Consider the following 13,055-nt stretch of genomic DNA (forward strand, 5'->3'; position numbering starts at 1 on the left):
ATATATATATATAACTGAATCACTTTGCTGTACACCTGAAACACTGTAAATTAACTATACTTCAATAAAAAATTATATTCAAAACAAGAAGTTGTACAAGAAAAAAAAAATATGTGGAAGACAACAGAAAGTGGAATTACTCAACTCCTATTTTACTTTCTTTTCCACAAGGAGAAAATAAGTACACCTAAAACCTAAGAGAAGAAAGGTTATGGGGAGACAGAACTAGCTATCATCTAAAAACTAACCTTTAATTACCCAAGTAAAATGAATATTTCTCTACATAAAAATGAAAATATTCCAGATAAAGCTGCCTTCCACCCTTCCATGCCAAGTCACATGTAGCCACCATCATCAGCTTGGTGGCCGCTCTTCCAGGCCTTTTCCTGCGTTTACATATTCCCACACAATATACATCATATTATTCTGTGAAGTTTTTTCCCCATTAATGGCATCACACTGGTGAGGGTATCTCTGTACTGGTCAGGGTTCTCCTGATAGACAGAACCAACAGAATGGATAGAGAACAGAGAGACAGACTTTTAGACAGATAGATAGATAGTGACAAAGAGACAGAGACAGAGAGAGATTGATAGATTGATTGATTTGGAGGAATTGACTCGTGCGACTGGGGGGCTGGCAAGTTCGAAGTCTGCAGGGCTGGCCCTCTCTTGATCTCTCAGCTGACTGGATGAGGCCCACTCACATTATGGAGGGTTAGTCATCTGCTTTGCTCAAAGTCTACTGATTTGAATGTTAATTGCATCTAAAAAACACCTTCACTGCAACATCTAGACTGGTGTTTGACCAAACAACTGGGTACCACAGCCTGGCCACGTTGCCCCATAAAATTAACCATCACGGTTCTTCTGCAACTTGTTTCCCCACTGGACATTTCATGGAGTTCCTTCCGTGTCAGTCTGTACAGAATGACTGCATGCATAGTAAGGATGCACCATCCACTATTTAACCCTTCCGCTACTGATGGACGTGCACCTTGTTTCCTTTTTCCTGTTACTAATAATGTTGAAACCATGTCCTGGTATCAGCATTCTTGTGAACATGCCTCTGTTTCTCCAAAAGAGATGGACGTGAGGTGTGGACTTGCATAGGGGTGGGTAGGGGTGGGCACTGAAAATTTTTCATAGAGGTTGGCAACCTGCCCTCCCAAGCAAACCTCAACTTTTTAAATGATGAATTTAAAATTCATCAAGCCATGATGAATTCCATTTCAAGGAAAAGGTGCTCAGCACACTGGCATGTCACTATCAAAGGTAGATGCAAGGAACTTGATCAAAGTGAAAGCTGGGAGAATAGACATTCTGTTGTCCCAGCTGCTGGCAGACTCATCTGAGCTGCGATTTGCTCTGGGTTGGAAGAAGTGGCATTACCACCTGGGAGGGCAGGCCTGGTCCTTTCACAGCAGTGATCATCCACGGGAAAATCTTCTGTACCACAGGAACAAGGCAGAGACCTGCTATCTTTGGCACTAAAGGCTATGATCTCAGAACCAAAATAATTATCTTGGAGAAATTGTGGCAATGAAAAAAAAAAAGCCAGATGGTTTAAAAGGAACAAATATTGGCTCCCTTGTAGGAGCAGAAGGTGGTGAATTCTAGACACCACAGACATTGACGTTACTCCCTGGCAAATCCCAGTGTGGACCGTCACTTGGATGGTCGGGAGCCCTTGGAAACAGAAGATTGATGCCCAGAAGGCTGCAGATGTCCACGCAGAAAAAGGGGGACATACGAGGTTTTGGATAGGGTTGTGGGACAGGTGGGGTGGAGTGTACCCCAGAGTGGGTTCCAATTACAGAGGTGCCTCTTATCAAGCCTCTCATGAGTCCTTCAGGGACAAGATGGTGACCTCTGGGTGGAATGACAGGGCCATCTGAAACCTCTGCAGACGGGGCTGGGGCCACATTAGGGCCTGGGGGAGAGATTCCCACAACATGTTAAAGGACCGTGTCCTCCATCCACCCGTTGGACACTGGATCAGACAGGAGCAACCCTACGTAGGCAATGCTCAGAGGAGCCAGGGCTGGGACAATCCCCCAGACACAAGATGATGCCGTCATGATCACAAATGTCTCAGCAGGCTGAAAAAATGGGCAGAAGCCAATGGGAGGCGATTCAACAGCAGATTGAACACACAGGTGGAGGATGGAGACAACACCTGACAACAGCGCCTCACGGGATGAGAACTGCGGGTATTCACAGGCTGTAACAGGTGCCCCCAAAGTCCATTCAATCTCCAGCTGCACTAGCAGAAGCCCAGGTCCAGCTGTAGCAAGACCAGGTCTTTGCAGGTAGTGGGATGCTCTTCACGATGCCCTTCGGATCCCAGGATGTTGTGCAGGTGACCACTTCCAGGTTAAGTCTTCTGTGCTCCCACACCTGTTCAGGTCATTTAGACCCAGGATCACAGCTACATGTCTTAATTTAAATTATTTAAAACGGATAGGAAGTGCAAAGAAGTTTTTTCTAGGAAAACTAGATAGAATGCTTTGAAGAGACCTGACAAAGGACAGTTGCTTAAAAATAACGACTGTGGCCACTGTCTGGCGGGGCGGAGGGGTCTGGAAAAGACCAGGAAAAAAAATCATGAAAGCAGAAGGATTCTGCAGTCAAATCCCTTTGCTACACTTTACAGACACTAACGCTGGCCATCAGTGACTGAACACTTTGGTTGATAAAAGAAGAATGAAGTGGGATTCTAATCAGCAGACCCCAAACTCAAAAAGATTGGCACATGGATGTGTACTTACATATTTTATATTAAAATTTGTAAGATGTGAATATGCTTTTTTCTCTTTTTAAGAAATTTAATTGAAGTATAGTTGATGTACAATGTTCTGTTAATTTCTGCTGTACAGAAAAGTGACTCAGTTATACATATGTATATTCTTTTCCATTATGGTTTATCACAGGGTATTGAATATAGTTCCCTATTCTATACAGTAGGACCTTGTTGTTTATCCATCCTATATATAATAGCTTGTATCTGAACTTGTGGTGAGGGAGACCTTCAAGATGGTGGAGGAGTGAGACATGGAGATCACCTTCCTCCCCACAAATACATCAGAAATACATCTACATGTGGAACAACTCCTGCAGAACGCCTATTGAATGCTGGCAGAAGACCTCAGACTTCCAAAAAGATATATATATATATTTTTTCCTTTTTCTCTTTTTGTGAGTGTGTATGTGTATACTTCTTTGTGTGATTTTGTCTGTATAGTTTTGCTTTTACCATTTGTCTTATGGTTCTGTCTGTCCTTTTTTTTCTTTTTTATTTTAGTATAGCTTTTGGTGCTTGTTATCATTGGTGGATTTGTTTTTTGGTGTGGTTGCTCTCTTCTTTCTTTTATTAATTACTTTTAAATTATTTTTATTTTTAATAATTTATTTTTATTATTTTTTTAATAACTGTATTTTTATTTTATTTTTTTCTTTCTTTCCTTCTTTTTTTCTCCCTTTTCTTCTGAGCCATGTGGCTGACAGGGTCTTGGTCCTCTGGCCGGGTGTCAGGCCTGTGCCTCTGAGATGGGAGAGCTGAGTTCAGGACATTGGTCCACTAGACACCTCCCAGCTCCACATAATATCAAACAGTGAAAGTGCTCCCAGAGATCCCCATCTCGATGCTATGACGCAGCTCCACTCAATGACCAGCAAGCTACAGTGCTGGACACCCTATGCCAAACAACCAGCAAGACAGGAACACAACCCCACCCATTAGCAGAGAGGCTGCCTAAAATCATAATAAGGTCACAGACACACCAAAACACACCACCGGATGCGTTCCTTCCCACCAGAAAGACAAGACCCAGCCTCATCCACCAGAACACAGGCACCAGTCCCCTCCACAAGGAAGCCTAAAAAACCCACTGAACCAACCTTAGCCACTGGGCAGACACCAAAAACAGCAGAAACTACGAACCTGTAGCCTGCGAAAAGGAGACCCCAAACACAGTAAGTTAAGCAAAATGAGAAGACAAGAGAAACACACAGCAGATGAAGGATCAGGGTAAAAACCCACCAGATCAAACAAATGCAGAGGAAATAGGCAGTCTACTTGAAAAATAATTCAGAGTAATGATAGTAAAGATGATCCAAAATCTTGGAAACAGAATGGAGAAAATACAAGAAACATTTAACAAGGATGGAGAAGAACTAAAGAGCAAACAAACAATGATGAACAACACCATAAAGGAAATTAAAAATTCTCTAGAAGGAATCAATAGCAGAATAACTGAGGCAGAAGAACAAATAAGTGACCTGGAAGATAAAATAGTGGAAATAACCACCACAGAGTGGAATAAAGAAAAAAGAATGAAAAGAATTGAGGACAGTCTCAGAGACCTCTGGGACAACATTAAATGCACCAACATTCGAATTATAGGGGTCCCAAAGAGGAAGAGAAAAAGAAAGGGACTGAGAAAATACTTGAAGAGATTATAGTGGAAAACTTCCCTAATATGGGAAAGGAAATAGTCAATCAAGTCCAGGAAGCACAGAGAATTCCATACAGCATAAATCCAAAGAGAAACATGCCAAGACACATATTGATCAAACTGTCAAAAATTAAATACAAAGAAAAAATATTAAAAGCAGCAAGGGAAAAACAAAAAAAACCTACAAGGGAATCCCCATAAGGTTAATAGCTGATCTTTCAGCAGAAATTCTGTAAGCCAGAAGGGAGTGGCAGGACATATTTAAAGTGATGAAAGGGAAAAACCTACAACCAAGATTACTCTACCCAGCAAGAATCTCATTCAGATTCGATGGAGAAATCAAAACCTTTACAGACAAGCAAAAGCCAAGAGAATTCAGCACTACCAAACCAGCTTTACAACAAATGTTACAGGAACTTCTCTAGGCAGGAAACACAAGAGAAGGAAAAGACATACAATAACAAACCCAAAACAATTAAGAAAATGGTAATAGGAACATACATATCCATAACTACCTTAAATGTAAATGGATTAAATGCTCCAACCAAAAGAAACAGACTGGCTGAATGGATACAAAAGCAAGACCCATATATATGCTGTCTACAAGAGACCCACTTCAAACCTAGGGACACATACAGACTGAAAGTGAGGGGATGGAAAAAGATATTCCATGCAAATGGAAATCAAAAGAAAGCTGGAGTAGCAATTCTCATATTAGACAAAATAGACTTAAAAATAAAGACTATTACAAGAGACAAAGAAGGACACTACATAATGATCAAGGGATCAATCCAAGAAGAAGATATAACAATTGTAAATATTTATGCATGCAACACAGCAGCTCCTCAATACATAAGGCAAATGCTAACAGTTATAAAAGGGGAAATCAACAGTAACACAATCATAGTAGGGGACTTTAACATCCCACTTTCACCAAAGAACAGATCATCCAAAATGAAAATAAATAAGGAAACACAAGCTTTAAATGATACTTTAAACAAGATGGACTTAATTGATATTTATAGGACATTCCATCCAAAAACAACAGAATACACTTTCTTCTCCAGTGCTCATGGAACATTCTCCAGGATAGATCATATCTTGGGTCACAAATCAAGCTTTGGTAAATTTAAGAAAATTGAAATCTTATCAAATATCTTTTCTGACCACAACGCTATGAGACTAGATATCAATTACAGGAAAAAATCTGTAAAAAATACAAACACATGGAGGCTAAATAATACACTACTTAATAACCAAGAGATCACTGAAGAAATCAAAAAATGCCTAGAAACAAATCACAATGAAAACATGATGACCCAAAACCTATGGGATGCAGCAAAAGTAGTTCTAAGAGGGAAGTTTATAGCAATACAATCCTACCTCAAGAAACAAGAAATATCTCAAATAAATAACTTAACCTTACACCTAAAGCAATTAGAGAGAGGAGAACAGAAAAAAAAAACCCCAGAGTTAGCAGAAGGAAAGAAATAATAAAGATTAGATCCGAAATCAATGAAAAAGAAATGAAGGAAACAAAAGCCAAGATCAATCAAACTAAAACCTGGTTCTTTCGGAAGATAAACAAAATTGATAATCCATTAGCCAGACTCATCAAGAAGAAAAAAGAGAAGACTCAAATAAATAGAATTAGAAATGAAAAAGGAGAAGTAACAACTGACACTGCAGAAATACAAAGGATCATGAGAGATTACTACAAGCAATTTTATGCCAATAAAATAGACAACCTGGAAGAAATGGACAAATTCTTAGAAAAGCACAACCTTCTGAGACTGAACCTTGAAGAAATAGAAAATATAAACAGACCAATCACAAGCACTAAAATTGAAACTGTGATTAAAAATATTCCAACAAACAAAAGCCCAGGACCAGATGGCTTCACAGCCGAATTCTATCAAACATTTAGAGAAGAGCTAACACCTATCCTTCTCAAACTCTTCCAAAAGATAGCAGAGGGAGGAACACTCCCAAACTCATTCTATGAGGCCACCATAACTCGTATACCAAAACCAGACAAAGATGTCACAAAAAAGAAAACTACAGGCTAATATCACTGATAAACATAGATGCAAAAATCCTCAACAAAATACTAGCAAACAGAATCCAACAGCACATTAAAAGGATCATACACCATGATCAAGTGGGGTTTATCCCAGGAATGCAAGGAGTCTTCAATATATGCAAATCAATCAATGTGATACACCATATTAACAAACTAAAGGATAAAAAACTTATGATCATCTCAATAGATGCAGAAAAAGCTTTTGACAAAATTCAACACCCATTTATGACAAAAACTCTCCAGAAATAGGCATAGAGGGAACTTAGCTCAACATAATAAAGGCCATATATGACAAACCCACAGCCAACATCGTTCTCAATTGTAAAAAACTGAAACCATTTCCTCTAAGATCAGGAACAAGACAAGGTTGTGCACTCTTACCACTATTATTCAACATAGTTTTGGAAGTTTTAGCTACAGCAATCAGAGAAGAAAAAGAAATAAAAGGAATCCAAATCAGAAAAGAAGAAGTAAAGCTGTCACTGTTTGCAGATGACATGATATTATACACAGAGAATCCTAAAAATGCTGCCAGAAAACTATTAGAGCTAATCAATGAATTTGGTTAAGTAGCAGGATACAAAATGAATGCACAGAAATCTCTTGCATTCCTATACATTAATGATGAAAAATCTGAAAGAGAAATTAAGGAAACACTCCCATTTACCTCTGAAACAAAAAGAATAAGATACATAAGAATAAAGCTACTGAAGGAGACAAAAGACTTGTACGCAGAAAACTATAAGACACTGATGAAAGATATTAAAGATGATTCAAACAGATGGAGAGATATACCATGTTCTTGGATTGGAAGGATCAACACCGTGAAAATGACTATACTACCCGAAGCAATCTACAGATTCAATGCAATCCCTATCAAACTACCAAGGGCATTTTTCACAGAACTAGAACAAAAAAACTTCACAATTTGTATGGAAACACAAAAGACCCCAAATAGCCAAAGCAATCTTGAGAAAGAAAAACAGAGCTGGAGGAATCAGACTCCTGGACTTCAGACTACACTACAAAACTACAGTAATCAAGACAGTATGGTACTGGTACAAAGACAGAAGTATAGATCAATGGAACAGGATAGAAAGCCCAGAGATAAACCCACGCACATATGGTCACCTTATTTTTGATAAAGGAGGCAAGAATATACAGTGGAGAAATGACAGTCTCTTCAATAAGTGGTGCTGGGAAAACTGGACAGCTACATGTAAAAGAATGAAATTAGAACACTCCCTAACACCATACACAAAAATAAACTCAAAATGGATTAAAGACCTAAATGTAAGGCCAGACACTATAAAACTCTTAGAGGAAAACATACGCAGAACACTCTATGACATCAATCATAGCAAGATCCTTTTTGACCCACCTCCTAGAGAAATGGAAATAAAAACAAAAATAAACAAATGGAACCTAATGAAACTTAAAAGCTTTTGCACAGCAATGGAAAGCAGAAACAGGACGAAAAGACAACCCTTGGAATGGGAGAAAATATTTGCAAATGAAGCAACTGACAGAGGATTAATCTCCAAAATTTACAAGCAGCTCATGCAGTTCAATATCAAAAAAAACCAAACAACCCAGTCCAAAAATGGGCAGAAGACCTAAATAGACATTTCTCCAAAGAAGATACACAGATTGCTAACAAACACATAAAAGAATGCTCAACATCACTAATCATTAGAGAAATTCAAATGAAAACTACAATGAGGTGTCACATTACACCAGTCAGAATGGCCATCACCAAAAAATCTACAAAGAATAAATGCTGGAGAGGGTGTGGAGAAAGGGGAACCCTCTTGCAATGTTGGTGGGAAGGTAAATTGATACAGCCACTATGGAGAACAGTAGGAGGTTCCTTAAAAAACTAAAAATAGAACTACCATATGACCCAGGAATCCCACTACTGGGCATATACCCTGAGAAAACTATAATTCAAAAAGAGTCATGTACCACAATGTTCACTGCAGCTCTATTTACAATAGCCAGGACATGGAAGCAACCTAAGTGCCCATTGACAGATGAATGGATAAAGAAGATGTAGCACATATATACAATGGAATATTACTCAGCCATAAAAAGAAATGAAATTGAGGGCCTCCCTGGTGGCGCAGTGGTTGAGAATCCGCCTGCCAATACAGGGGTCACGGGTTCGTGCCCTGGTCCGGGAAGATCCCACATGCCGCGGAGCAACTAAGCCCGTGAGCCATGGCCGCTAGGCCTGCGCATCCGGAGCCTGTGCTCCGCAACGGGAGAGGCCACAGCAGTGAGAGGCCCGCATACCGCAAAAAAAAAAAAAAAAAAAAAAAAAAGAAATGAAATTGAGTTATTTGTAGTGAGGTGGATGGACCTAGAGTCTGTCATACAGAGTGAAGTAAGTCAGAAAGAGAAAAACAAATACCGTATGCTAACATGTATGTATGGAATCTAAAAAAAAAAAAAAAAAAAGGTTCTGAAGAACCTAGGGGCAGGACAGGAATAAAGATTCAGACCTGCTAGAGAATGGACTTGAGGTTATGGGGAGGGGGAAGGGTAAACTGGGATGAAGTGAGAGAGTGGCATGGACATATATACACTACCAAATGTGAAATAGATAGCTAGTGGGAAGCAGCCACATAGCACAGGGAGATCAGCTTGGTGCTTTGTGACCACCTAGAGGAGTGGGATAGGGAAGTGGGAGGGAGATGCAAGAGGGAGGAGATATGGGGATATATGTATATGTATAGCTGATTCACTTTGTTCTAAAGCAGAAACTAACAGAAAAAAATATTTGGAGACTTGGAAAAATTATATATGTATATGAAATTAAAAAAAAAATAGTTTGCATCTGCTAATCTCAAACTCCCAATCCTTCCCTCTGAATATGATTTTCTTTGGTTCTTTTTCATTGACTTTTTCAGTTAACCCACCAGCTCCCAAGACAACCGCATCAACTCAAAGCGCTTTCCCTACTGTCTTATGTTCAGTTCTGGTGGCAAATTTCACAGGAAGCACTTGTGAGCTAGAAGACACTCCAGGGACCAGGATGAGGATGGAGAGGCTCTATGGCTTACAAGCTCCTGGTGGTATCCTCCAAGTCCATTGGGTGGTCAGGCTGAAGGACGTGCAGACAGAGAGAAGATGACGGTTGCCTCTCTGCCTCTCTCTTCCTCTTCACCTATTCGCCTATGTAGCTTCCCCCTTTCCTTTCAAAGAATCACCCTTTCTGCTCACACTCTAGATTGTAAACTCATAGAGCATAAGCCAAACACATGTTATAAATGCCCTATGGATGGACTTTCATCCCATTCACAACTGCCTTTAATTTTAGGCCATAGGTTTCCAACTGAGAAAAATGCAATTATTTGCATTTGACTCCACATGTTCCCTATCCCAGCCTCCTCTGTGCTTTTGGAACAAGATCAATGCAATAGGCAGAGGATCTTTCCAATTGATGATCCCGGGTGACCGATACAAGAAAACAGTATTTATTTACTCTATGCCAAGTACGACATTCACAACTTTTAAATACATTATCTCTTTTCATTCTCATCAACTTCGAGAGGTTGTTACCTGTGTCTCCATTTATACAATTGAAAAATGGAAAAGCAAAGAGGGGGTGGTTTCCTTTTCATACACTCAGCAAGAAATAAGACAGCAGGATCCCTACCCAGGCCAGACTCGAGAATCCACATTCTCTTCCCAACATACCGCACTGTCTGCAGAGCTGTAAAGAGCAAGGTAGGTTGTCTTGTGAAAGTGTGTGTGTCTGTGTGTGTGTGTGGTCTGGAGTGTGGGGGATAGGAAAGCCAGGAAGATGTGGCTGAATTAGACTGGCACATCTGCACACAGAGTTTGAGGATATTAACGGGCAGAGGAGTAAAGGGGCAGGAAAGGGACAAGTCAGTCCCAACTGTGAGAAAAGAGAAGAAGCTGGTCAAAGATACTTTGTGGTCAGAGCCCTGGGAGGCTCTGGAAGGAAAGTGACTGCCAGAAAAGCAGAATCAACCACAAGCCAAGAGGGACCTGCCCAGGGCTTGAACAGGAAAGGCCTTCCCCAGAGGCCATAAGGGTGGGGAGGAGAGGACGGGGATCGTCTCAAGGATAGAGGTGAGGGAGCTGGACACCCCCCGGCACAGCCAGAGGCACATGCAGAGGAAGAGCTGTCTGTGAGTCGGAGCAGGGGTCGGACAGAGCTCTTCCAATTGCTGGGCCAGGGGCAAGCCCACCCCAGACTGGACCCTGCTGGGCTGTGCTTGTAACAGCTGCATACATGTGGCTCCTCTAAAGCAGGGATTGATTCTCACAGTGGGCTGAATAGGAAACTCGGTGGGAGAGCCTGGACATGTGTCTTTCTTTCCAGATAGGCACAAGCTCAATTTTGAGAAACACTGGTCTACCCTTGGGCTGAACCAAAAGGCTTTCAGTCCAATTCAGGAAGCATTTACTGGATGCCTTGGGAAACAAAGATGAACACCCATCGAGAGATGAATGGATAAAGAAGATGTGGTGTATATATACGATGGAATATTACTCAGCCATAAAAAGGAATGAAGTAATGCCATTTGCAGCAACATGGATGGACCTAGAGATTCTCATACTAAGGTGAAGTAAGTTAGACACAGAAAGACAGATATCATATGATATCACTTACATGTAGAATCTTAAAAAAAGATATAAATAACTTTAAATACAAAACAGAAATAGACCCACAAAGACAACAAATTTATGGTTATCAAAGAGGAAAGGTGGGGAGGGATAAATTAGTAGTTTGGGGTTAACATATACACACTACTATATATAAAATATAAAAAATATATATTTAAAAAAAAAAATATATATATACTACTATATATAAAATATAAAATATAAAATAAGTAACCAACAAGGACCTATGTATAGCACAGGAACTATATGCAGTATTCTGTAGTAGCCTATAAGGGAGAAGAATATGAAGAAGAATATGTAAAGTATGTAGAATATATATATATGTGTGTGTGTATATATATACATACTTTATATATTCTACATACTTTATATATATATATAAAACTGAATCACTCTGATGTACACCTGAAACTAACACAACACTGTAAATCAACTATACTTCAATTTAAGAAAAATAACAATTTAAAAACTTGACGGGGGCAAAAAATGACAACCGTGTCCTTACTTGAGTTTGTAACCATTATCTCCCTCCCACAGACATTTTATTTTTTTAAATATTTATTTGTTTGGCTGTGCCGGGTCTTAGCTGCAGCACACGGGATCTTTTAAGTTACGGCATGCATGGTGGGATCTAGCTCCCCAACCAGGGATGGAACCCGGGCCCCCTGCACTGGGAGTGCAGAGTCTTAGCCACTGGACCATCCGGGAATTCCCTCCCACAGACTTTTTAGATAGTAGGCGTTCCCTCCAGTTACGCATCAAGATCACATTTTAAAATTTCAATATTTCAAAGGCTGAAGAAAGACGAATCATTGGGGTGCTTTTCCTATCACCCTTTTCATCAAATATCACACGACCATAGACATCTGGGGAAAGTGGCATCTGTACCTTTCCTTCAGACACTAGTTCTTAAAACTGAGGAAGCTTCAGAACCACCTAGAGAGCCTGTTAAAACCCAGATGGCTGGGCCCACCCGCAGGGCTTCCCATTCAGTAGGTCCAGGGTGAGGCCCAAGCATCCGCATCTCTAACAACTTCCAGGTGCTGCTGCTACTGGTTCTGGGACCACACTTTGAGAACCACTTTCTCAGGCAATTTTGGATCATTACCATCAAGCCATCTTTATTGAGGAAGCCACAACGCCTGCCTTTCACAGCCACTTTAATGTGCAGACAGCAAGGGATTTTATACACGTCCCCATGGCCCTGTGGCCGATCGCATGTGCAAAATCACGCAACGTGTTTCTGGTGCAGCCACGCATCACTTGCCGATACAGCCCTGTGTCACAGAGCAAACCGAGTGCTGCAGCTCGTGGGTGCAGGGCAGGCAGCATGGGCTTGTCCGGACGGGGTCCTTGAGATCCTGCATCTACCGCACGTGGCAGGCTGGGTGAACGGACCGCCCCATCTTACAGTTGTGGAAGTTTAGGGTCCCCAGGGAGGACATGACCTGCCCACATTGGACTCTGCATTTTCGGCAGAGCCTCACTTCCTCTGCACCCCGTTTCCAGTTAGGGGCATGGAGGCTCACTGGGACCAATGGCGGGTGGGAGTCACTGGCGGAACCTGACAGCAAAGCAGGTCATCACCTACCTCCTTACCTTTCTCACTACTTATGCCTGCAGGACCCCTGGCCCCCAACCTAACTGGCCCTGGATGCTGTGATTTTGGAATTCCTGTTTTTGATTATTACAGCTTTTCTGTGGACTCTATTGTGTCACATTTGCAAGCAGCTATTTCCCATCCCTACTCAGATGCAGGCTGCCCCCCGCACCCCTGCTCCCCACATCAGGCCTCCTCAGAACGGCTGAAGGCTCAAAGGCTGAGCAACAGTGCCCATGGGGCGCTCCACCCCAGCT

General features: G+C 41.1%; 1 protein-coding gene across 2 annotated transcripts in view; it reads right to left on the reverse strand.

Moving 5' to 3' along the window:
- RFTN1 (raftlin, lipid raft linker 1) overlaps positions 1–13,055 on the reverse strand; it is a 205,274-nt gene that overhangs the window by 31,191 nt on the left and 161,028 nt on the right. The gene's annotated exons all lie outside the window — the stretch shown is intronic.

Source organism: Kogia breviceps, chromosome 5 (genome assembly GCF_026419965.1).
Source record: "Kogia breviceps isolate mKogBre1 chromosome 5, mKogBre1 haplotype 1, whole genome shotgun sequence".
Classification (NCBI taxonomy): Eukaryota; Metazoa; Chordata; class Mammalia; order Artiodactyla; family Physeteridae; genus Kogia; species Kogia breviceps.